General features: G+C 38.2%; 1 pseudogene; it reads right to left on the bottom strand.

Moving 5' to 3' along the window:
• Positions 1 to 1330: 1330 nt before the first annotated feature.
• On the bottom strand, positions 1331 to 24568 carry LOC117707349 (large ribosomal subunit protein eL8 pseudogene; annotated as a pseudogene).
• Between the last annotated feature and the right edge of the window lie 412 nt (positions 24569 to 24980).

Genomic DNA, 24980 nt, shown 5'->3' with positions numbered 1-24980 from the left:
CTCACCCTACCCATTTGAAAATAACTGACAAACCTTTCTAAATTGTATTGTTTAGGCTGTTAGCACTGGCAGCAGGGAATATCATTTCCAGAAATGAGAAGTGATTGTTGTTGGTGTGCATTTAGAATATAGTACAACCAAGCACACATCTGCTGTTAGAATGCAAAGAATTGCTCCCTTGCTATGGCTTGAATATTTGTTTCCCACAATACATGTATGTATTGTGGGAAATGCATATGGTGGTGGCATTAAGAAGTGGTTCCTTAATAAGAATACAGTCTCGTGAAAGGTAATGGTGCTCTTAGTTTTTAAAACAAGGAACCCAGAGAGCTTATTGGCTCCTTCCACCATGAAAGAACATGGTAGAGACATCATTTATGCACCAGAAAATGTGCCCTCACCAAACAGATTCTGCCAGCAACCTGACCTTTGATTTGCCAGCTTTTAGAGATGTGAGAAAATACTACTTGTTTGAAATCTACTCATGCTATTGTGTTTTCTTACAGCAACCTTTGCTGTAATCACATTAACAATTACCTGTGGTGCTTTCAAGTTACATCGTCCCTGGATAGTGTCTGGTGTGGAAGATTTGTTCTGAGAGTCCAAGAAATACAGGATCTTTCCATCCCACTAAAAGGCAGCTCTGTGCTCAACAGTGAAAAGTACACCAGTAATAATAACACAAATGTCTGTTTAAAAACATGGTGGGGTTCTCATTGGAGGACAGGGTTCTTAACATGGGTCTCATTGCAGATGTAGATGCCCAGTGGGAGTAGAGGCAATTTTTTTTAAAGTAGACTTAATTGTCAGATAGAAGGCAACTGTGGCTTCTATAAAAAATGGTAGAGCTAGAGGAAAAAGATTTATCCTATAGAGACAGTAGATAGACAGTTGCTAGTGCGAAAAGACTTATTCCTGGAGTCTATCACCTAAAACAAATTACAGCTCCCAAACCATCCAGCTGAAGCTCCCCACATGCTCCCTTTCACCTCTTAAAACACAAAGAAAAAACATTGACATGATTAACTGACCATTTCTGGAATTCAGTGCTCTTAATTTCATAGGAGTAACATTTTTGGAATATAAAATAAATTGAATCTAATTTTCCTTAAATTTTATATATATATATATATATATATATATATATATATATATAAAATTTTGTGGGTGTTCTAGGATTTTAGAGGCAAGACAAATGCTAGTGTTTAGTCATATTTCCGTCAACTAATTCATTGATAATGCAGAAACTGTTTAATTTAATTGAACACTTGGTTTTCCTTTTTATAATTTTGTAATTATATTTATGCACAGAAAACTTATCTGTGTACATTTAAACCAGTTTAGTGGCGAGTTCTTTAGCCTTTGCCCTTTCCAGCTTTGCCATGGGAGCTATAGACTTTGGCCCCAGGAGGTTGCCTCCCCAATGGTGGTTGTGTCTGTTGTTGTAATTGGTCCTAATAGCTTCCACCAACTTAGCCCGAACACCCTTTTTTTCTGAGTTAATCTGAGCAGGAAAACCACCAGCTCAATGGGGTCTACATCATGGGCAATCACCAGCAGCTGAGCCTTCTTGTTCTCCACCAAGGTGGTGACTGTATTGACTCCTGCTCGGAGAACAGGTGGTCTCTTAGTTGGGACGTCCCCTTTGCCAGCAGCTTTCTTCTCAGCACTGGCCAGTAGCCTTTGCTGCTTCTGCTACTTTGTCTCTGGCCTGTACTTGTGTGTAAGCTTAAGCAGCTGAGTAGCTGTTTGCCTGTCCAGGGCCTGGGTGAACTGGTTAATGGCAGGAGGTTCTTTGAGCCGCTTATAGAAGATGGCTCTTTGTCGCTGCAGCCTGATGTAGCGGGGCCATTTAACGAAGCGTGTTAGGTCTCTTTTGGGCTGGATGTTCTGCCCAATGCTGAAGTTCTTGGGCCTTTTCTCAAACAAAGGATTAACCACCTTTTGGGACTCCTGTTTCTTCATGACAGCGGGGGGCAGGGTCACCTTTTTCCCCTTGGCCTTCTTACCTTTGGGAAAAAGAGAGCTTTAAAATGTATATCTCAGGCTGGCTTCGAACTCCAGATCCTACTGCCTCTGCTTCCTTCAGCAAGTCCTACCAGCCTATGCCACCAGAACCGGCTGAGCACTTGGTTTTCTCTGGTAATTTGAAGCAGAGATGGCCACAGACATGGATCCACAAACACTTATGTGTCATTTCTAATGGCTTTTGTCAAAGGGCTTCCAGAGATGAGGCTGGCATAAGCAGGGGACAACACATCTCTCAGAGGACGGGGCATGAAGAAATTCCTGAACCATAAGAATACTTGTTCAAACATAGAAACAGTCACTTTTCAGGGAGATAAGAGGATCTGCTCTTACAAAGCACTGACCTACTAGGCCCATGAAGTACATAGCACTAGTAGGAAATAGTGCATAAAGGTTAAAAGCCTATAAAACACTGTACCGGCATAATGATGCACTCCTTAGTCAATACAGGGGACATTCTATGATTCCCAATAGATGATAGAAACCTCAGGTAGTATCAAACCTCAATACAGACACAGTAGTAAAGGAGATGGTTACTAAGACAAATGGTACCAAGAGCTGATACAACCTGTGACTACTCCAGACAAAGGGTGACTTGTGTTTTGGGCTAGACAGACAGGGCAGGTATAAGGTTAATTGTGTGCAATTTGAAACGCATAATTCATTTTAGGCATTTTACCATCTTTGAGCTGTCAGTAACACAGATTACTGAAATGTAGCAAACACTTCAATGTCAGCTAAACATCGAAGAAAACATCGAAGGCCCTAAGCCAGGCACGATGGCTCACCCCGATGATACTAGCATTGGGGAGGCCGAGTCAGGAGGACAGCTGTGAGTCTCAAGAAAACAAAACCAAGAATTTGTTTTACAAGGAAAAGAAATCAAAATTCCAGAACAAATCCTAAAGCTAAGCTATTTAAAAATAAATGAGCCACCTATTGTTCAATGAAAACAAAAACTCAAGGTAGACCTGTAGTTACTTCTATCCTCTCTCATACTTTGAGCTATGTCTATATTGACCATTTTCCTCCTGAGCTCCTGTAGACTCAGGGTGAGAGGTGTCTATTAGGCTATTTGACTCTATCTTACCATTTAGTCAAAGCTAGATGTCTAATATTCCTTTTACCCCCTTTTTTAGAGCCTCCCATGCACATGCAGGATCCATCTGCCTTTTAAAAGAATCTTCTTTTAGCATCAAATGCCACCTCTAGCCAAACTTCTATTCAAATCCAAATATATTCCCTGTAGCCAGGCTGCCGGGATGGCCTCCATCCCCTCAAGTTTCCTTCGTGCTGTACATCTGAAGGTCATGCTCCAAGCACCGTGCTTCTGGGTTAGAGCCACACATCGTTGAGCAGTTGCTGAGGTCCTGGAAATAATATCTACATGACAACGTTTCACTGAGGATGCAGCTCAATGTCAACATGTGTGCCGACCCTATGCAGGGCCCTGGGTTCATTATTAGTGAGAATTTATAACTGAACTTTGGAAACATGGTACATGTATTCATCCCAAAGCTAAGAAGCCTATAAATACATGCTAGCTTCCTCATGTTAGCCATTCTTTCTGTTTGTTGACTCCTTCAGTTCTCCATTCATTGCACACATCAGGATAATCATTTCTTGTCTGGGGCTTATCATGCCTGACTTATCAAGAAATTTTTATACATATTGGGTTATATCATGGACTTTGTTGTACAACTTGTCCAATTATGCCCAGTAAAATCTAAATCAAATTATTATTATTATTATTATTATTATTATTATTATTATGCAAGTAATTTTATTGTTAGGAACAGTGGGAAAAACTAGCAAAGAATTTGCTTGTAGATTCTGATGGGTTAGTGAAGATTAGAGGCTATCTGGAATATGAAATTAACAAAGATGACACCAATGACCAAGCCAAACTGGATGAAGAAAAGCCTATAAGGATGCAACTCTACACAGAGGACTACAGGCTACTGAAGGAAGCTGGGGAAACTGGAAAGATGTCCTTCCTTATGTTGTCCAGGGCCACATGTTCAAACCTGAAAATATATATATATATATATATATGTGTGTGTGTGTGTGTGTGTGTGTATGTATGTATATGTATATGTGTATATATATGTTATATATATATATATATATATATAAAATAGTGACTACACAGATTATATTTAGGTATATATGTTTATACATTATATACATATGCATATATACATGCATATGCATATATCATATATGTATGAAATAATAATTGGTAAAGAAAGGGCATTGATTTGAAGGAAAATAGGGAGGGCCATATTGGAAGTGTTGGAAAGAGTAAAGGGGTGGAAGAAATGTTTTAACTAAATTACACTAAAAAATAAAATTAAAGAGTCATACATTTTTTAAAAAATAGCTAAATAAAACCTTTAACATAAGTTTACAAATGGATAGTCTATGAAACTGAGTACTGGATGTGCTTTAAAACGTGAAAGAACAAAGGATTCCACACTTGGTTCTCGTAACGTGCGAGCACGCACAAACACACACACACACAGACACAAACACACACACACACACACACAAAGAAAACAATACCAACATTTCAAATAACCTAAAACTAACTTCCTTATCAGTTTCTTTGTTTCCGTGCAATTTGTTTTTGTCCCGCTGTAACTTGGTCCCTTGGTGAGTGGTCTGCTTGCATGAAGGCCTTAGCCTTGTCCCTGGATACCTTAGCTCAACACCTGGAACAAACTCAAAGAAATATAAGGCAAGGCAGCCCTGGAATCCAATGCAATTCTATAATAGAAATATATCAGCCATCTAGTGTATGTGTGTATTTGTGTGTGTGACTTTGTTACCATTCTCTCAGCAAGTGTTCTTAGCTATTCAAAAACATATGGCCTGAGCTTATAGCAGTGTTAGAAACTTTGTAAGCTCATGGCAGGTGAAATATTCTAGTGTGGTTAATTTATTGTTATAGCCAAAAACCATTGAAGTGGAAGAGAGAACACTATTGGGCACAACAAATAATTCCTTGTGAGCTTTTCTTTAATGTTTCTTCTAGACCTAAAGATATATAATCATTGAAGGAACGGAAATCCTCCCAGGTCTTCCAGTTAATTCTGGATTCTGAAAATGGAGAGTAGTAACATTTTACCTGCACAAAATTAACTTTTGATTTAACAACTCCTCCCATGGAGCACTTTTATGCTATTGAATACAACAAAAATAATGCAAAGAAAGCCCGTGTAAGTCTTTCTAGATGCCCTTTTCCACCATGCAAATAAATAATTGTTTTGATTTTTATGGGCTTCTGAGGGAAATCCTGAAGTTAGTTTTAAATGCTAAATAAATTCAATGTTTTCTAACTCAAGAACTTAACTGGGAGAACAAACATTAAAGAGTTTTCAGATTTTTGTGACTTAATTGGGAGACTATTATGTATATTTTGTAAATAATAACCTGATATCAATGAATTATAATATTTTAAATGTGCATATTTTACATTAATAGCACCTGCCATAGGGAATATGATATCTTTAATATATAAAGTGAGGGAATATGCTCCAGACAGTTAACAGCTCATTACAGCCAGTTTAACATGGAGACCCACGGAACAGCCAGCATTGAAAAAACTTATAAAGAAGATGAAACAAGCCACTTAGTACACTTTGTTAAGGGAACAAGGAATGCTATAAAACAACTGTTTTTCACAGATGAAATATTCCCTAGACACATTAATATAGTGTTTTGTAGCAATCCGTTTTAGAACCATTAAAAAAAAATGCCCAACAGAGTTCATGAACCTGGTGAGCATCAGAAAAACATTTAAACACTTAGTAATGTTTTGTGTTTCAAATAAAATAAATCAGTGCAGAACATTTCTATCCTTCTTCAATCTTCAACTAGCTGTACAAAACCAAGTTTGAAAAATTAGGCATGGTGATGGATGCCTGTCATCCCAACTACTAGGAGGCTGGGCAGGGGGAAGGTTGAAAATTACTGGCCAGTCTGTGTTATATAGCAAATACTGGCCTTAAATAACTAAATAATTTTTTTTAATCCAGTTTTTTCCTTACTATCTTCTTTTGGCTGTTGTGATAATTTTATATTTTACTAAAAAGAATTGTTTTTTTTCCCTTGAAAGCAACAGAAGTTCCTATTTTTTTCTTTTTTTAATTTAAATTATAATTTTTGTTTTTATTTCATTTTATTTTTTATTGGATATTTTATTTATTTACAATACAAATGTCATTCCCTTTCCCCATTTCCCCTCCCTAGAACCCCCATCCCATCCCCCCTCCTCCTTTATGCTTTTATACCATTTTGATTACATGCATGTATTAAGGTCAGTTCTAGGTTGAGGGTCTAGCAATACAATAGATGCAAATAGTCAAGGAACAAGCAATACAGTAAACACAAATAGTCAAAGAAAATGCTGGTTTCTTTTCAGATTGTATAAACCTATTATTTTTCAGACAGAGTTGTATTTCACACATAGGGATGTGCCTACCAGGGGCTCGGTCACTAATAATAACTATAACTTTGAACCAAATCTTCAAGCTCCCATTGAACTGGACAAGATATAATTAGTCATTTTTACTATAATTCACTGGGCAGAGAATCAAGACTCACACACATTTCTTTTATCTAACACTGAAAAGTGAGGAGGAGATCAGTACTATGCATTCATAAGGAGGATGCCAAGGCAGAAGCACCCTTAAAGTCACTGACACTCAGAAGAACATGTGTTAATAATATCTATGCATCCTAGGAGGTTCTGTGTTCTAGTCCCAGCTACTCAGGAGGCTGATGCCTGAGGAATAGTTGAGCACAGAGTTTAAGACCAGCTTGAGCCAGCATCAGGAGATGTTGTCACTTAACACTAAACACATAGATATATAAAGGCCAAACCACAAAAGCTTTCTGACCAAGGTAGCTAAAGTTCTTCAGGGATCCCAAGAGTATTTGTTGAGTAGATTCAGTGCTATTTGCAGGCAGTAAAGCTGACATAAGACACTGGATATCAAGACTTGAGCCAATACACTTAAAAATCTGCTTTCTACTGAAATGAAGCAGTTTGTCAGACTTTGAATTTAATTTTCATTAACACAATTTTACATCATCCATTATCATAAATCATTTTAGCTGATTTGATCAGCAAAGCAGTATAAAATGTGGAATTTCAGAAGGGCTAGTGTCAACTTGTGTCAATATAAACACAAATCTGACAGTCACATCAAGGAAGGTCTATAGGCTGTGAGTTGTTTGTTTTTCATTCATATTCTGAACAAACTCAAATTGTACATTACATGGTATGGAACATTATGTTTTGATTTATACACATGTTGAATACATGCATATACACACATTGAATTTTCACATCAATCCTTCCTACCTATCATTGTATCACACACACACACACACACACACACACACACACACACACACACACACACACATTATTATGATAAGAATTCCTAACCCTATGACTCTAACAATTTTCAGTTATAAAGCACATTGCTTTTGATTGCAGTCACTGCAATGAGCAACTGATTTCTTGAGCTGAAATTTCATGCTTTGACTGATAACTCTGTATTCCTTCCTCTCTTCTTCCAGTAACCACCACCATTTCAGCCCATTTCTTGGGCTCAGATATAACTCGGGTTTTATTTTGTTCTCGTTCAGTTTAGAATTAAACTGTTTTCAACTAATCTGGCTTCTCTAGGGAGTTCTAATGATTGTTGGGTCTTATATTTGTATATAAAAGTATTTCCTAGCTATGAGTTATGAGGAAATTTTTTCAAATGTAAAACATGTAATTATGAGAAGTTCAGCTTCTTTATTTTCAACAAATGTAGGGAGATGAGATTTATATTAGTCTTCTTACTCTCTATAAACCAATTACAGGGAACTGCTTTAATTAGTGAGACTTTAAAATCTAATTAGTACTAATGGATGTAGGAAATATTTTATACTGATACAATAGCTGAAGGTTTTTTGTAATTATAGATGTACAGGCAGATAACACACAGCTTAAATTCTGGTGCCTCAGCTATGGCAAAGCAATGTCAGAAATGCACTGTTCTAAACCTCAAAGAGATGCGCTCCTGCTCAGTAGGCTCAGTGTAATTCTTGTAACTGATATGTGTGAACAAAAAGATAAATGGATAAAATCAGGAGCAGGTTTATTTTGTCATCATATATTGGACAGGACACAATACATACACACTGTCTTGTCAGGGATCAGCAAAGGGTCATGCCACAATATTACCTTCCTAGTCATTGTCACCATTATTGAGGAATGTGCTAATTCATATATTTTATGCAGAGATAGGAGCTGGATCCCTAGAAAGGCGATGGCTAGAAACAAACAGCAAATTAGGAAATAAACCTTAAATATCAGAAAGTCAGAAAGTAAATAAAAGTGAAGGTTAATTGCTGGTTAAAATAATGTCAGAAACAAAAGGAAGAGAGAGGACTAAAAAGGAGGGCAAGTAGGAGAAAAAGAGAGAGGGATACAGGGAGAGGGAGAGGGGAAGGGAGGGAGAGAAGAAGAGAAGGGGAAAGATAAGAGAGCTTGACCAGTTGACTTGGGCATCTTGACCATACCAACAAAACCTCTAATAGATAATTTCCAAAACCTTAAAATTAATTTACAAAATAAGACTCATATAAATCTCCATGGTCTGTGTTAAGTATTCCTGAAATTGCCAGGCACTAAAACAGTAAAGCAACAAGAGGAGGATAAGTTCTAGAGTTCAGAGAGGACATCTGAGGACCTGGGCATTCAAAGTATAGTTGAAATGGAAGAAGTTGCTTATTTAGTTATCTGCTTTTTCTTCTGTGGATCCACTGTTCCACTGCTGCTCTGCCACCGGGTCAAGAACCAGCAGCCACCAGCTTGAACCGGCCTAAGTAGGAGACATTCTGAGGAACATGCCCACCATGACAGAAGGTACTCCATGAAACCATGAACCAAATTAAATCTTTTCTCTCTTGCCTGTACCAGGCATTTGGTCCCAGTGATGAGACAAGTGGTTAATGGTCATTGCTCAATCACTATGCACAGTTGACTAAAGTTCCAAGACATAAAGAAGTTACATGTGCCAGAGTGAACCTAAAACAGAGGCACAGAGGACCTTCAAAGGCCACCTCTAATGGACCTACTGCTGTCTCCTCAACTCTATATCTCAAAGGTACCACAGCCTCTTATGGCAGTACATCAGCTAGAGAACAAATACTTAAAACATGAATCTGTGAGGAACATTCCAGATTCAAACCACAACATAATGTTTTCTTACAATGAAAATAAATCTTGGTAGGCCTGGTAAACGGTGCTCCTGTATGTCACTGAAGAGATGAAAACAACAAACAAACAAACAAACAAACAAAACACTGCTATCTATTTTCCTTTAGAATTTTAACTTTTGCTAACTGTGTACTTTTCATTACACACTCCATAAATACCCTAAAACTAATAGATCAGAACTAAATCCATTATCCGTTTTTCCCTCAACCACAGAAGGAAAAGTGAAAAGATCAATTTTCCATGGATTATGTCACTGAATACTGAAATTTCTCATTTGCTATTATATGCTCTCTCAGCCTTTCTTTCTCTAACACTGAGAGAGAGCCATGTGACAAAGGACAGTCACAGAAAACTGTACCCTGCCTTCAGCCATCTGACCTTAGACATAAATCCCTGGCCTAAGTCCAGCATCAAATGAGAGCATAGGATAAGTTTGTAGTTGTGATGGTGTAACCAGCATAAAACTAAAAGGGGAATCTTAAACATAGGCTCTTAGGATGTAATCCCAGTAATTAAGTGTCAGGCCGAGAGCAGAAATATATGGGTAATCTAGGAATTTCTCACATTATAATATCCCTGAAGTTGAGTCACTGCTCTTGGTGTTCTCAAGCGACTTGTGCATAGCCACAAGAATGTTTTTTTTCTGGAGCTTAAAATGTCCACATTGGTTTCTTTACCTATAAACCCTGCAGTGAGTACAGATGACCAACACACTAAGATGCAACTTGCGGTGATAGACCACAATCCTCAGTTACCCAGAGAAACATAATTCTATTCCCCATTGTAAGGAACATCTCTCGTGAAATCATCCAGAGCCCATGTGTCCATCCTCTACATTAGACGTCCACATGCCTCATGTCTTTCCTAGTGTATTTCTGCTTGTAATGCCCTTTCTCTATCTCAGTCCCAATAAATTGTAAACTACTAAACTATCAGCTAAAAATAGTGTCAGATATAAATAAAAATCCCATATCTACTGTATGACTACCTTGTGTTCTAAGTTGAAATTTTGTTTCTTGCTCACTAGACCATGGCCTGTTGCATGACTTAGGCTCTAACAACTTTGTGAAAAGTTAGATGTTTCTAATATGTGTAAAAAAGTACAAAATCTGCCAATAAAACATAGAACGAATAAAAATTCTATTTCTTCCATATGCATTTATAAGTGTATGCTACTTTGTATTATCCTTCACAAAGACACATATAAAACTCTAATTAATTTCTCTTATATAAAGTAATATACAGTTGACATTCATTTTTTACTCTTTCTTGCCTTGAAATACTTCTGGATTGATTTTCTTTAAAGCAGATATCCTTTGTATTGACTCTTGTCAAATTTTGTATTTGAATCTCTCTCTCTCTCTCTCTCTCTCTCTCTCTCTCTCTCTCTCTCTCTCTCTCCCTCCCTCCCTCCCTCCCTCCCTCCCTCCCTCCCTCCTAACTGCTCAGTGTGCATGAGCTCTTTAAATATCTCTCATGCCCATATGCAGACAGACAATTCCATGGGTTTGACATAGATACAAAGACCATGGAAGAAATGAACATGTAACATTTAAATGAGAGCAAAACTTTGAAAGTCTGTGCTTCAAATCAGAAGCATCATCGACTTTTCTGTTGTCCCAAACTTATAAAAATTCCAGGAAGATAAAAACATCCATAGCAGTTTGATACCTGGTCTTGCTGTTGTTCCCTTGGAAGTATCATTAGTATGTCTATCCAGGATCCCAAACTTTTAAGATCAGTATATTGAGAACATATTTTATAATCATGGAAAAGCTTCAGAAACAATCAAGAGCAGTTGTACGAACACACCGTCACTGGTGTCTCACTGTGCTTCCTCCTGCACACAGTGTTGGTAAATAGGAAATAGACAACACCACATACAGGAAAACTTTTTCTCATATTCTAAAACTTTCTTGATTCCTGCACTGTAATGTAAATACTTGACATATAGATTATTTATACAGAAGAGTAAATAACCTCTAAGAATTGGGGAAATGCAAAAAAATGTATTATTAACTCTAAAATGTATTCAAGGATTAAAACTGGGATTTACAAATTCTCTCTGACACTAACAAAATGTCCATTGACAAAAATGTTCATGGAAATTTGACTGCAACGCTTTTTAGAGCACCCCCTCTGCTTTTTGCCACGTGGTGTCACATGGCCCAAGATGGCCTGAAACTGGTACCAGAGAATTACCTTGAAATTGTTACTTGCTGCTTGTCTCTTTATGTAGTGCTAAGAGTCTGATATACACTGAAGTTTCTGGCTGCTAAACAAACCCTCTACCAAGCTACATCTTTACCCCCTTTTCAGAGGTGTACACAGAAGTCACATCTGCATAGGTCCAGAGGTGTACACAGAAGTCACATCTGCATAGGTCCAGAGGTGTACACAGAAATCACATCTGCATAGGTCCAGAGATGTACACAGAAGTCACATCTGCATAGGTCCAGAGGTGTACACAGAAGTCACATCTGCATAGGTCCAGAGCTGTACACAGAAGTCACACCAACATAGGTCCACAACTATAACACAGGTGTCACATCTACTTAGATCCAGTAAAGAGGCAGACCCTCCTCAAGGTCCAGGTTCTCACTGAGGGAAAGGGGTGGTGATTTTCTTTTTCTAAATAAACTTTATCATTGTTACACAAAAATAATAGTTAATATTGTTCACCAATTTTTTGTTCTATTTTTTCCAATTTACAACCTTAACTGAACTTCTCAAAATTTTAAGTTGTATTCGTTAAAAAGGAACAATTGTCTTTTAATTACTGCAGAAATGGATTGCTATAAACAAGTTTTAGAGCTATCTGGTTTGTAATTTCTGAACTGGATAACTATATTCTGAGGTTTGGATAAGAATCTCTCTGAAACCCATGAGTGAAAGGCTTAATCATTGTCCATTATTTCTTTCTGAGATGGAGCCCTAAGAGGTCAGGACTAATGGGAGGCTGGATCTTTGGAGCTGTGCCATTAAAAGGGGCTTCACTGCTTCATTCTCCTTTTGTTGTGTCTCGGCTTCCCTGAGCTTTCCTCTTTCATGCCTTGTGGCCTCATCACAGGCCTGAAGAAATCCAGTCAAATGAACGCCGACTGGCACCTCTGGCACTGTGGACCAAAGCAGCTTTTCTCTTTTTATTTATTTCAGCACTTAACAGTGACAGAAGTGGAAAGCACCATGTTTTCAGTAGGAAGAATGGACAGCCCTCTGTGTTCATGGAAACTTTTAGAAGACAACACAGCTGTGGAAGGAAACGAGTGAATCAGAACCCATCACAAGTGTGTGTGGGGGGAGGGGGATGAAGGTGAACCATGTGCTTTCATCCCTTGCTAAGCATATCACCGATCAGTTATTGCTGGCCCAGCATGACATCTCATCTTTATATGAAGAAATGAGGGCTGTAAGACCTACTTAACAGCATGCAGGAGTTTCCTGCCAGGTAAACAGATGTTCCAAGTTTTCACGTTAACCCCATCTGTCATCCTGTAAATGTGGTCTAATTAGAAAATTTTTATTTATACTTTTACTTCTTCATATTTGTGTATGAACTCTTTTGATGTACTCAGATTTATGTACAAACACTTTCAGACTTCTGGTGTTCCCTGTGGCACAAATCAAAACAACAGAAATGTGTCTAGAGCTTTCAATGAGAAAATAGAATTCATCAGAGTGAGTGAATATTTCTGTCTGCAACTGCCTACCTGGGCAACTTATCTGTTTTTCCAGATCCTTGTGTGGAGACCATCTCTGCCTGCCTCCCTCACCCCCCCCCCCCCATTTTTTTTTACATGAACTTGACATGTACTTCACTCCTCTGGACAAAAGTTAGGGTTTATACATCCATGTTGTAGTATATTTATAACACTGAAACAAAGTCATTTTTTAAGTTTGTTCATAATCAGGTTTGAATTCTTTGAGGTAAGATCCATCACTCTTATTCCTTATAGTAAAAAATAGCTGGTTCTGGTTAGAGGACACACTTACAATCCCAGCACTTTAGAAACAGAGGCAGAAGGATTGTCACAGATTTGAAGTCAGTCTGGTATACACAGTGAGATCTAGACCAGTCAGGGACATGTGCTAAAACTATGTTTCAGGACAGCAACCAAAATGACCAGTGTTACTAGATAGAAAGAAATTTTGCTAAGGAAAGAGTTGTTTAATTATTTTTAGAGTAATATCATCTCCAAGAATCACTTATATTTGATAAATTTTGAAGTCACAACTGTGAGTATAGTAGTTTTCAAAGTATTCTATGAGTGAAAGTTGTAGTGACATCTGTTGAATTTCTGTGAGTCAGGATGTCAGAACTCTCCCAGTTCTATTTCTGGACACTTGTAACCTTGGATCACAACCCGTGCTTTTCCAATCAAGGTTATTATTCTGCTAAAGAGAGTTGCCCGAGGAGAATACACAGTCTTTGCTTGGCAATTCAACCTATTGGTGGAGGACCCAGATTGAGAATTTGTGTCGTTTAGGACTTTCCAGGCATCTCAGAGGCTGGCAATTTTATTTGAGAGGCTGGCAATTATTTGAGAGTTTATAAGAAAAGCAGGAGGCTAACATATGCCTGATATATGTTAAGAATAATGAAGAAGTTACTAAAGATTTCTAGTAATTTACTTGTGATATTTCCAATCTTCAAAGTTTTTTTATTCATGGGAAGTGTGTATATTAAAAAATCAATTGCATATAAGCTATTGAATAAACTTGCTGGTCATTTACAAAGAGCAAAGCTTCTCTCTCGTTCCCTCTCTTCTCCCACCTCTCCTCCTTATCATTTTTCATCACTTCATTCATTTGCATGTTAGCAAAATACTCAGCTGTGTAGGTGTTTACCAGATGTAGGTGCATATGCAACTGCAGTAAATGTAATTTTTCCAAATTGTATCAATCATCCTAAAGAAGTTCTTTGCTCTTGGTATCCAAGGTAAATGTTGGGATCTGAGTTGTAATTAAGGGCCTGAAATGATTCTGATGTGGGAATCTTGGCACTATACTTTGTAAACTTAGCCAAGTTTGTATAATCATATCTGCATTTTCCTTACTGCCCATTTAGCTATATTCTTGGTGATATAAAATGTTATAGTATATTATCAATATTATTATATTTATTTATTATATATTTATATTATATTATTTATTATATTATTTATTATATATTATTTATTATATATTATTTATTTATTATATATATTTATCAAGATAGGCAAGCATAGGAGGCAGTTTAGTACTCCAGATCTCCCATCTGGTTTGAAATATGTACACCTCCCTCTTGTGATAACACTTTTGGTAGCCTTGTTTCCTCTCCTGAGTATACTGTGCACACACACCCCTCTTCAAACAATGTACCTAGTGACTTTGGAATGTTATATCAGACTACACATACTGCAATCTCTGAACAATAGAATTGGTTTCCTGGTTGTGGTAGAAATACAATTTAGACAGTTTTTATTCAAGCGTGTTTCCAGTGTACCTAGATATGAGAAACAGAAGGACAGATCTGCCTTGAATTGGTTTGGGGTGCATATGCAGTAAGGTAAAAATGTGCCCTTCAATAAGCTTGTAAGGAGAATCCCCTATTACTGTCTTATGATAGCACATGCATAATTGGGTATGCATATGGTTAAAATCAGATGTATTATAGAATGGGACATGTGTACTCTCAAAATGAATGTATGATATAACCTATCAATTGAAATAAAACTGCCCATGTTGTACCTCTTAATAATCAAACTCCCCATGAATCTCATTAAAAAATAAAATCCCTAAACAATAATTGGGGCATTGAATATTCTAAGTATATGGCCTGATGTCAATCCTGACAGTGCGTACCTCTGTAATCTGCACTATTGTGTCATTCTGAATAAAGTCATCTGGCTTCTCTTGCTCCTATTGTCAATTCTTTGGCCCAAAAGCCAAGAGTCTGGAAGCACCTGTTTTAGGCTCCCACCGCTGGTCACTACAGAAAGACATATGATAAAATGTAATAGAATGTAACAGAAGGTGGTGTTCACATCTTCCATATCCTTTTTCTTTTTCAGGCTAACTTAATTAAGGAAGTGGCATCTGCAGGCTGAGTGATTTCTCTATCAGATTTGGATATACCCTCAGACCAGGAGCAAGATGAATGAACCAGTCAAAAGCCTTATTAGAGCTATTTTTTATGCTGCCACAAAATAGAAAAAAATAAAAAACAACAACAACAAGATTTCAGATGACAGAGTTGTCAGAAGATCGTGAGAGTCTGTAGTTCTTGCTCTTAGTCATTAGTGTTGGGAAACAGTTGAGTAGCACCAAGAAATGTGTGAAAAAAATAGGAAAAGGGTTTTTTAATGTCTGATCTCAATGGTACGAGTAAATTGAAATGGGTACACTGAAAGCCTTGGCAATTGTTTATAAGAATTCAAAAACATTTTAATGTATTGCTCATGTACCATGATTAACCTTTCAATATTAGCAAGTTCTAAATATTATAGAACCAACTGTTATAGTTTGAACCTGAAATGTCCCCAGCAGAGGATAGTGTTGAGAACATGATGTTCCAGGCTTTGGAATTGTTTTGAAGTTGTGGCTCTTTAGGAGATGCTTGCTGGTAAAAATGGGTGAGCATTCAAGATCTTGGTGTCTAATTTCAGCTACCTCTTCTTTCTGGTCTCCATTATGTGAAGAGTCTGCCTATGCATGTTCTGATGCCCCAGATTGAGCCATTGCCCCATGTCTTTCTCACTGTTTATATAAGACTACTTGTTTGTATTTGAGAGCAACAAGGCCATTCTGTCCTTGTGTTGTCTTCAGTCTGAGTTGCTAGGGTCACAGAAACTCAGTGGCCATAGTTATCCTAAGTCACTTTGTTTTGTGAATTTGAAGAATGAAATTCAATGATCATAGAGAGAATGTTTTAGAAAGAACTATCTTATTATGGAGAGGGAGGAGTGAGAAAGAGCAAGAGAGAGGGAGAGAGGGGGAGGAAGAGGGAGAGGGGTGGAGAAACTGGAAAACAGAATAACTGGAAAAGGATACCACAGGTGGTATTAAGGTGTCTTGGGGCTTCAGTTATGTCATCTGCATGGTTTTCAGGTCAGGGACATTCCTTTAGGGAAAAAGAGGTAAGGAGAACTCAAACCTCCTTTTCCTGCATCTCCAGATGGTCTCTAGCCATGGTATAAGCAGAAATATATTTGCTTAAACTCTTCTGGAAACCCTGGCCTGTGGCAATGATAGCTCCATTTCCAGCTTTTAGTGGAGAAAATAAATTGTCCACTTAGGGTGTCTTACCTTAGAACTTTCACTCTAGACTGTCCAGGCAATTTCTCTCTCCTGTTCTCATAAGTTCAGTGGACTGAATTCCCTCTGAAACCATAAGCTGAATAAACTTTTCTTCCTGTGAATTGTTTCTGTCAGGGGTTTGGTCACAGTGAAGCAAAAGTAACCAGTATACCCCAAATACAGTTGATTGCAAACCTCTGCCCAACCCAATAGCTCGCTCATTCTCTCCACTTTACCTTTCCAATTGTAACATTTTCCTCACTGTGAACTAATGACACTCTGGTATGCATTGTACCTGATGCTATCCTGAGAGGAATCATGAGGAGGGAGTGGACAGGGTAATGATAATGCACAGAGAAAATTCATACAACTCTTAAGAATGTAGAGTGTCAGGGATGGTGGAAAAGGATAAGTGGTGCATGTGCGCATGCGTGCGTACATGTGTGCGTGCGTGCGTGCGTGCGTGCGTGCGTGCGTGCGTGTGTGTGTGTGTGTGTGTGTGTGCATGTGCGCAAGTGCGCATCCTTGGTGTGTTTTCTTTTGACCTGGAATGGTCTCAAGTTTGGAGTTCAAAGGGGACACTGAATTATATTGTCTTTTTGGTAATAGATTTATTCAAAGAGACATTAATTCCATGGAATCCTGCATTATGGAGACCCTGAGGAGATCAGACCCCAATACCATGGATAAACAGCATTAGAGAGCTCTTAGGATATCAGGCCTTAACACCATAGAGAGAAAGGCTGACAAAGATCTGAGAAGACTAGGCCCATGTGACAGAGTGTAACACATCTGCATGACAGAGCCACATTAACAAAATAGGTTCTTTTTCCCCATTTCCCTCACATCCTCAAATTCACATATTCTTTCCTCAAAATCCAAGATTCTTGCCCTGTCCCCTGCCACCATGGAACCAGAGATAGTCCCTGACAGCTTGCAGTCTGTCGGCCTGGGGCTTCTGCTCAGAAACAGCTGTAAAGGAAGAGAGAGAGAGAGATACCATTTCAGATGGGCCTGAGAAGCCTTTGGTCTGAGATCTTAACAGCCTGATATTTTTTTAATTCTTAAAATAATTCATTGTGTATATTCTTTATATCTGATACTGTTAGATAAGGACATTTTCATATCTATCTATTGATATCTATCTATTATATCTATTGATAGATATAGATATAAAAATATATTTATTAAAGTATATAAAGTATACATATGTGTATATTATACATATATGTAAAATGTATTTTGAACAAACACTTTAACACTTTCTACATTCCACTTTCACTCCTCCCTGTAGTGACACAAATGAAAATTCAGAACAAAAATTTTTATTCTTTAGGAGTGTGTGTGTGTGTGTGTGTGTGTGTGCATTTATTTGAGTTTACATGTCCATGGGGCCCAGGGATCTAGGAGCCCCAGGAGCTAGAATTCCAGGCAGTTGTAAGTCAACTAACAGGGGCACTGAGAACCAAACTCAGACCCTCCTCAAGAACTCTTGAGTGCTGAACCATTCCCCCCGCTCTGATCCTATTGAACACTTATTAAAAATATGTAATGGTTATTTGTGTTTCTTCCTTTGAGAACCATTTATTTGGTTCATTAGACAATTTATGAATTGGATGCTTTGCCCTTTTATTGCTCAGTTTTTTATTAATCCTGGACAGTTTTCTCTGCTGTGTAGCAGGAGAAGGTGTTTTCCCCGTTCTGCTGACGATCTCTTCTGCTCTCCTGATTATTTCCCTTTTGCTGTGCAGAAGTTTTTATACTTATGTAAAATCATCCCTGGGATAATTTCCTGTGCTACTGGAGTCCTTATAAAGAGAATTCTTGCCTGCGCCTGCATCTCAATGTGTTCTATTTTTCCTTAGAAGTTTCAAGCTTTCAGGCCTTACATGAAACTCTGCAATCCACTTTGAATTGATTTTGTGTGTTTATGCAGAATGGGAGACATATATCTAGTCCAATTCTTCATAAGTGGAAATCTACCCCTGGCCTCACCTTTTGCAGGAAACTTGTCTTGCCTTCAGTGCATGTTTATGATCCTTTAACTGAAAGTAAGTGGCTGCTGCCTGCTTATGGGTCTCATGTTATCATTCGCTGGTCTATGTGCCTCTGCTATTAGCATGCTGGTTACCTTACTAAGGGCTGCAGTATAATCTTCAGATGAGGTATTGTACCTCCAGGATTGTTCTTTCTGTGTAAGATTGCTTTAGCTCTTTGGGGTCTTTTGTGATTTCCTATGAAATTTAGGATTGTTTTTTGTATTTCTTTGAGGAACAAACTCCATGGAGAGGTTTGAGGTGATTTTGCATTGAACCTATAGACTGCTTTTGCAATGAGGTCATTTTCACAATATTGTTTCTGCCAACCCATGAGCATAAGAGGGCTTTACATCTTTGAGTGTCTTCTTTGGTTTCTTTCTTCAATGTCTTAGGATTTTTGTTGTAGAAGCCTTTCACCCGCTTGACTAGGTTTATTCCAAGGTATTTTATTGGTTTTGGTTGGGAGCCTTGAATGTATGGGAATTTTTTTTCTAAGCAATTTTGTTACTGGTGTATAAAACAAACAAACAAAAAAACTAGTAAGTTTTGTGTGCTGAAATAGTTTATGAGGCTTAAGAGTTTTCTGGTAGAGTCTTTCTGGCCTTTACTGAAAATCATTCCATTTGCAAATACATTCAATTTGAATTTCTGTTTAAATTCCTTCTCTTCCTTTTACCTTATTGCTCTAGCTAAGTCTTTTGTAGCTATATTTAATAAATGTGGAGAAAATGGAAATCCATCTTCTCCGTCCATATTTCAGAAGACACACTCTCAACTTTTAGAATAGTGTGATCTATAGATCTCCACACATGGCCTTTGCTACACAGTGGCATGTTCCATTTATTCTAAGTTTTGAAGTTTATTTATGTATTGCATCTATCTATCTATCTGTCTGTCTATGTGTTTTACACCACTCTTGCATCCCTGCAATGAAGTCACTTGGTCATGGAGTTTGCTCATCTTAAAATGTTAATGAATTTGATTTGCCAGAAATTTATTGAAAACTTTTCAATTTGTGTTCTTCATGGGAACTTACCTATTGTTTTTTTTTCTTTGTAGTATACTTATTCACTTTGGGTATCAGAGTAGTGCTGACTTCATAGAAGGAGTTTACACATGTCTCTTCCCTCCCTTTCTGTTTTGTGCAACACTTTGAGGAAAGTTGATATTAGCTGTTCTTTAAAGATTTGGTAGAATTTGACAGTGAATCTGTCTAGTCTTGCTCTTTTGGTGTTTTGTGTTTTATTAATGCTTCAATCTCTATGAGTGGTGTACATTTACTTAAACTGTTTACATTGTCTTGATTTAATTTTGGTACATCAATATATCTAGGAATTTACCTATGCTGTCTAGATTTTTCACTTTGGAAGAGCATATAATTTTTCAAAGTAAGCATGGCTTTATGCTAATGAGCTATGCTTGTGCCACCAAACCCTATGTAATTCCTCACACCTTGAAACCCACAAACAACCAACTCTCCTATTCCTCACCGAGGAGTCACATATTAATGCTTTTAACATAGCAAACACTACAAACTGAGTTCCATAGAGTATAATATAATCAGAAGGCATGTAATATGAGTTAATGTTGATTTTTGTGCATTGTGTCCCAGCAAATATATACCAGGAATTGGTATGTGCCGTGTATCTTGTGCTGCTATATTTTCCCCTAAAATTTTAAATATCACATAAGTACTTCTGGGAAGTTGCCATGAGGATCTAGAATTATTCCGTGCAACAACAACAAAAAACCCAAAACATTAACCCCAAATATTTGATAGCATACACTTTAAGTAAGCAACAAGTTCTATGAACATGCATAGTCAGCTGTTTTGTCAATGGGATCAGATAAAATGCTTAATTTATGATAGCAATATATTCTATTTTTAATTTTAAAAGTATGTTCCTCTGAATAAAGCCATTACATCTTAAAGTGTCCACTTTGGTTTCTTTCTTCATTGTCCTAGAACCATATGCTCTTCTTTCCAGTCTAGGAAGCTAAGTGACTTTATTGACTTTCATTGTCAGGTAGCCCTTCTAATATTAACATCTGGACTGTGGGAAACCAAAGGTCATGGAAGTCTGACTACTATGGCACTGTCACATTTGGAGAGAGAAAAGTGAGTAATGGATCACTCACCAGCTCCTGCAGTCAACCCCTGCCAGGCCAAACCCTGAGGGAATCTGTGGTCTCAGAAAACACCACAGCCCCCTTTCTGATTCCACACGTCATGCATTAGTCTTACTCAGAATTCTTTTCTTCACTGACTGTGTTGCTGGTCCCTCCTATTACCTTTCAAAATCTTTGAAATATACTCACTATATAATACATCTTATTTTAATTACTATCTGCAATGCTGATGATTGTGTAAGTAATTGTTCCTCGAAGTGGGATTATTTTCCCTTCTAACACACAACTCAGACAAGTGCAGTGGATGTAGATGTTCCCAACTGGAAAAGAAACCAAAGTTTTTTATACAAACACAAAGAAATATATTGACTGATTATCTCTGCCAGAAAGCATTTTTTTTTTTTGGTCTTCTCACATACAATATATACTAGAAAAACAAACAAGAAAACAAATAAACAAAACTCTCCATTTTTTAGTGGGGCCCCAAATATGCCCTGTCATAGGCCACAAGGAATCTCCACTAGTTTGTTTATACAAAAGTCTGACATTATAGTTTGAATTTTAAATGTCCTTCAAAATCTGTATGTTGAAGACACAGTTGCCCCTTGTGGTACTACTGGGAGATAGTGGAATCTCTCCAGGGTGAGACCTAGTGGAGAAAGTTAGAGATGGAAAAGCATGGCCTTAACGGGCATATAGGACCCTGGCTTCCTCTTTTGTATCTTGTATTAATTTAGTCCATAGCTATTATTGTTACGCGCACCTCTTCTGTGTCCCCTTCGCCCGCGAATAAGGACACGGAGGCAGTAATCGGGTATCACTACAGACGTGGCTTTACTTCTTGTAACAGCAAAAGCGGAAAAGACGGAAGAAACCGGAAGAGGCTCCCTTAAATACACCCTAGAGTGACGTATTCACTTCTGAATGGCTGCTCGCTCACCACCCAATATTATGCCTCGGGATAGGCCAGTGACCTGGCACTCTTTCTGCCTGGCAGCTGCGCAGAATGAATGTTTACTGCTGGGGAAACATGCGGCCAGCGCCATCTTGGAAATGCAAATGTGTAGCCACTGAAACAGCGGCTCACTACATCTCTCCCTGTTTAAATTATTAATATGAAACAGCCTTTTGCCGATTAAATGTAGTACCAAATAAGATTCGAACTCAAACCCGATCAAGCAAACTCCATCTTGGGGGAATAAGCGATCAAGAGCTTATAGCCCGAAGATTTTTCCTTACCCTTCCAGGTGCAATGGAGACCAGTCCTCTGGGTGCACGGGCTAAGGAAATATAAAGAGAATTGACACCCATCCCTGTGCAATGGAGTATATATAGCTCCCAGGGGTGCGAGGGCTGTCAACCTATTATTAGGTACCACAATTATTTAGGCAAGAGCTGACTGGACTAGACCTCTCATCTTCCCAGTGCAATGGGACGAACCCCTGGAGTGCTTAGACTGAGAGGGTCTCTGTCATAGGCTATTTTCTAGCCTAGATAGTCAAATTTCAGGGAGGGATGCTTGCTCCAAGGCTGCGAGTGCTTAGGCTTTAAGCTACCTTGTCACTTATTTTGCTGGGCTCTGAGCTTACAAACCAACCATCTATGAATACTAATTCACATCATAGGGCTGTACCAATCAAGCCTATTCCCGCTCTTTAGAAAGAAAGAAAGAAAGAAAAGGGCAGAAGACATTTAAGAAGTAAAATCTCCACAGGAAACAGGCTCCATCCACACTCCATCAAGGCTGGAAATCCAGATTTGCAATGGCTGTTGTACCTGGTCCAACTTCCCATTCCACTTTCCTTTTAAATAAGCAGAAAGATTATGGCTTTAAGTAAATGCATCATTCACAAATTTTAGAGGTGTAACACCTGGATGTGAGGCTGTTGACACACAGCTTATTTGAGCCACATCTGTGAGCCGCTTCACATGGGCTAGAGCCAATCAACTCTCTGATTGACCAAAGTCTATTTTAAGTCTCCATAACGATGTACTGAGATGGGCACAAAGGTAGGCACATGTACAACCAAGGCTAGGTCTAGTGATCCATTCTAGCCTTGTGCTAAAAAGCATGTAACATTCTTACAATCCAAGATATCAGAATTATTCTGAAAGTTGGATAACATAAAGAAAAATGAAGGGTCTACACACACCAACACCGATTGTGCAGATGTATTCCCAAAACACCTTATTAATTTTTAATGTTATTTAAATGACTAGAGATATTAAATCTTGTAGCCGAAACATTTTGCACTTTATGAAACATATTTAACAAGACAAAGGCAGATATACCCCTTTTTAACATTTAAAACAGTGGCTACAACACATAATTTAACTGTGTTGAAGCAGGGTAAATTTAAGAAAATATACATATGATTTAATTTAGGACTTACATCCCTTTGAAAACATTAAACAGAGGTTTTAAATCCTCTTATGGTAAGCTTAAAATGAGGTTTTAGTCAATTAATATCTCTTAACAACTTTTAAAAATTACTAAGAGCAAATCAAGATTAAAAGTAAACTATTTTCCTTTGCACATACACTCACAAGCCAGAAGATGGCGTTAGATCCCCACCACAAATGGTTGTGAGACACCACGTGGCCGCTGGGAGTTTAGCCTTTATATTTTAAATTAAGTCTAGTCTTTAATGGCTGAGCTATTTCTAAAGCCAAATTGACTCAAATATAGAAAGACACTGTCTTTGAATCCTTTTTTGGAGTAACAAGTATTTTAAAAATTTTAAGAGCTCGCTATATTGAAGCAATAGCTTGTAGAAAAAAATTTCCTTAGAGAAATCCACTAATAAAATATCACATATGAATAGTACACACCAAAAGATTTAACCTCTTACCCTTTTTGTATTAAAGCAACAAAATTTGTATATATATGTAAAATATAAAACATTACCCATTTTCTGAAGCAATTATTTTTTTTAACAAATATCGCTCCATGGGCTCTTAAACATTATGAATAAATTTATTACCTGTAAACCTTTTACCTCTACCAGAAATGTAAAGGAATGGTATAAAAATATCTTTTATGTAAACATTTATTGAAATGGTAGCTGGAGAAGACAAGTTAGGTTGTATAAAACTTAAATTTGAACTTTATTTTGGATTAATTTAATAACCAATCTTTTTTGTCCCATGATAATATCGGATAAAAGCCAATTTTATTTTCTAATAATTGTAACACATATTAAAGGAATCTAAGGCATCTTATTTTTAACAACTTTGAATATAGAGGAATTAAAATAATTTGAACCATATTCTATCAGCAGGCACAGCTATACTCATGGAGGGAAGCAGATATAATTTTAATTTCTGCAGTACAATCATAAACTTTAGCCCACAGACTGTTGTAAAATCTTTGGGTCTTAGGTTTACCCCTCCTCTCACAAGAAACAATGAGAACAAAAGACAAATTCCCTTAAGCACATTTCTAGGGCCTGGTCTGAAGACCCAGAACGAAAGCTGCTTTTTCTGGCTGCAGCCTGCGTGTCTTAATTCAAATGTAAATGCACTTAACCTCCCTCTGCCTGCCTGCCAGTTTAGGTGCAGTCTCGAACTGAGAGATTTTGCCTTTATTTAAAACCTTAAATTTGAACTAAAAACCTCTGGAACAGTTTAAGATTTTACCAAATCCCACATCGATATACTCAGCCAAAAATGGCAGGAGAGTCAGAGCCGAAATCTTGTAATCCAGCTTCCTTCTTTCTGATCCTCCGACGGCTCCCGCTCCTGCAGCCGCGTCTGCACCACGTGGGGGCCAGCGACTCCAGGCCGCGCTCTGCCATCGCTCCGCCATTTTGGCTGCAGCAGCTGCGTGGGGACCCAAATTAAATTGTTTCCACCTGTGAAATAAACACAAACAACTTCCCACCCCGGGCCACAGCAGGCCCTCAGCCTATCTTGTATCCTCTTGTTCTTACGAGGGACAATGGCTGCACAGCACCCAGCCATGACATCCTCAAAGATCATCTTTTCCATCACTGGCATTGCTTGCTCTGAGCCCGCAGCTGGAAGGCAGCTTCCCAGGGCAAACTGCCTCCCTCCTCTGTCTGCCTTTCGCGGCACGCTCCCTTGCTCTGCCGGGCTGCAAGCCGCCACACGTAGCAGAGCGCAGACGCCTCTGCAACCGGTCTGACCCAGACCCTGTTGCAGTGTCTCTGTTCCCACAGCCTGAGCTGAGAAGCACGGCAGGGGACCCTCGAGCCCAA

Source organism: Arvicanthis niloticus, chromosome 4, assembly GCF_011762505.2.
Source record: "Arvicanthis niloticus isolate mArvNil1 chromosome 4, mArvNil1.pat.X, whole genome shotgun sequence".
Classification (NCBI taxonomy): domain Eukaryota; kingdom Metazoa; phylum Chordata; class Mammalia; order Rodentia; family Muridae; genus Arvicanthis; species Arvicanthis niloticus.
This window is presented reverse-complemented; position numbering and strand designations above follow the sequence as displayed.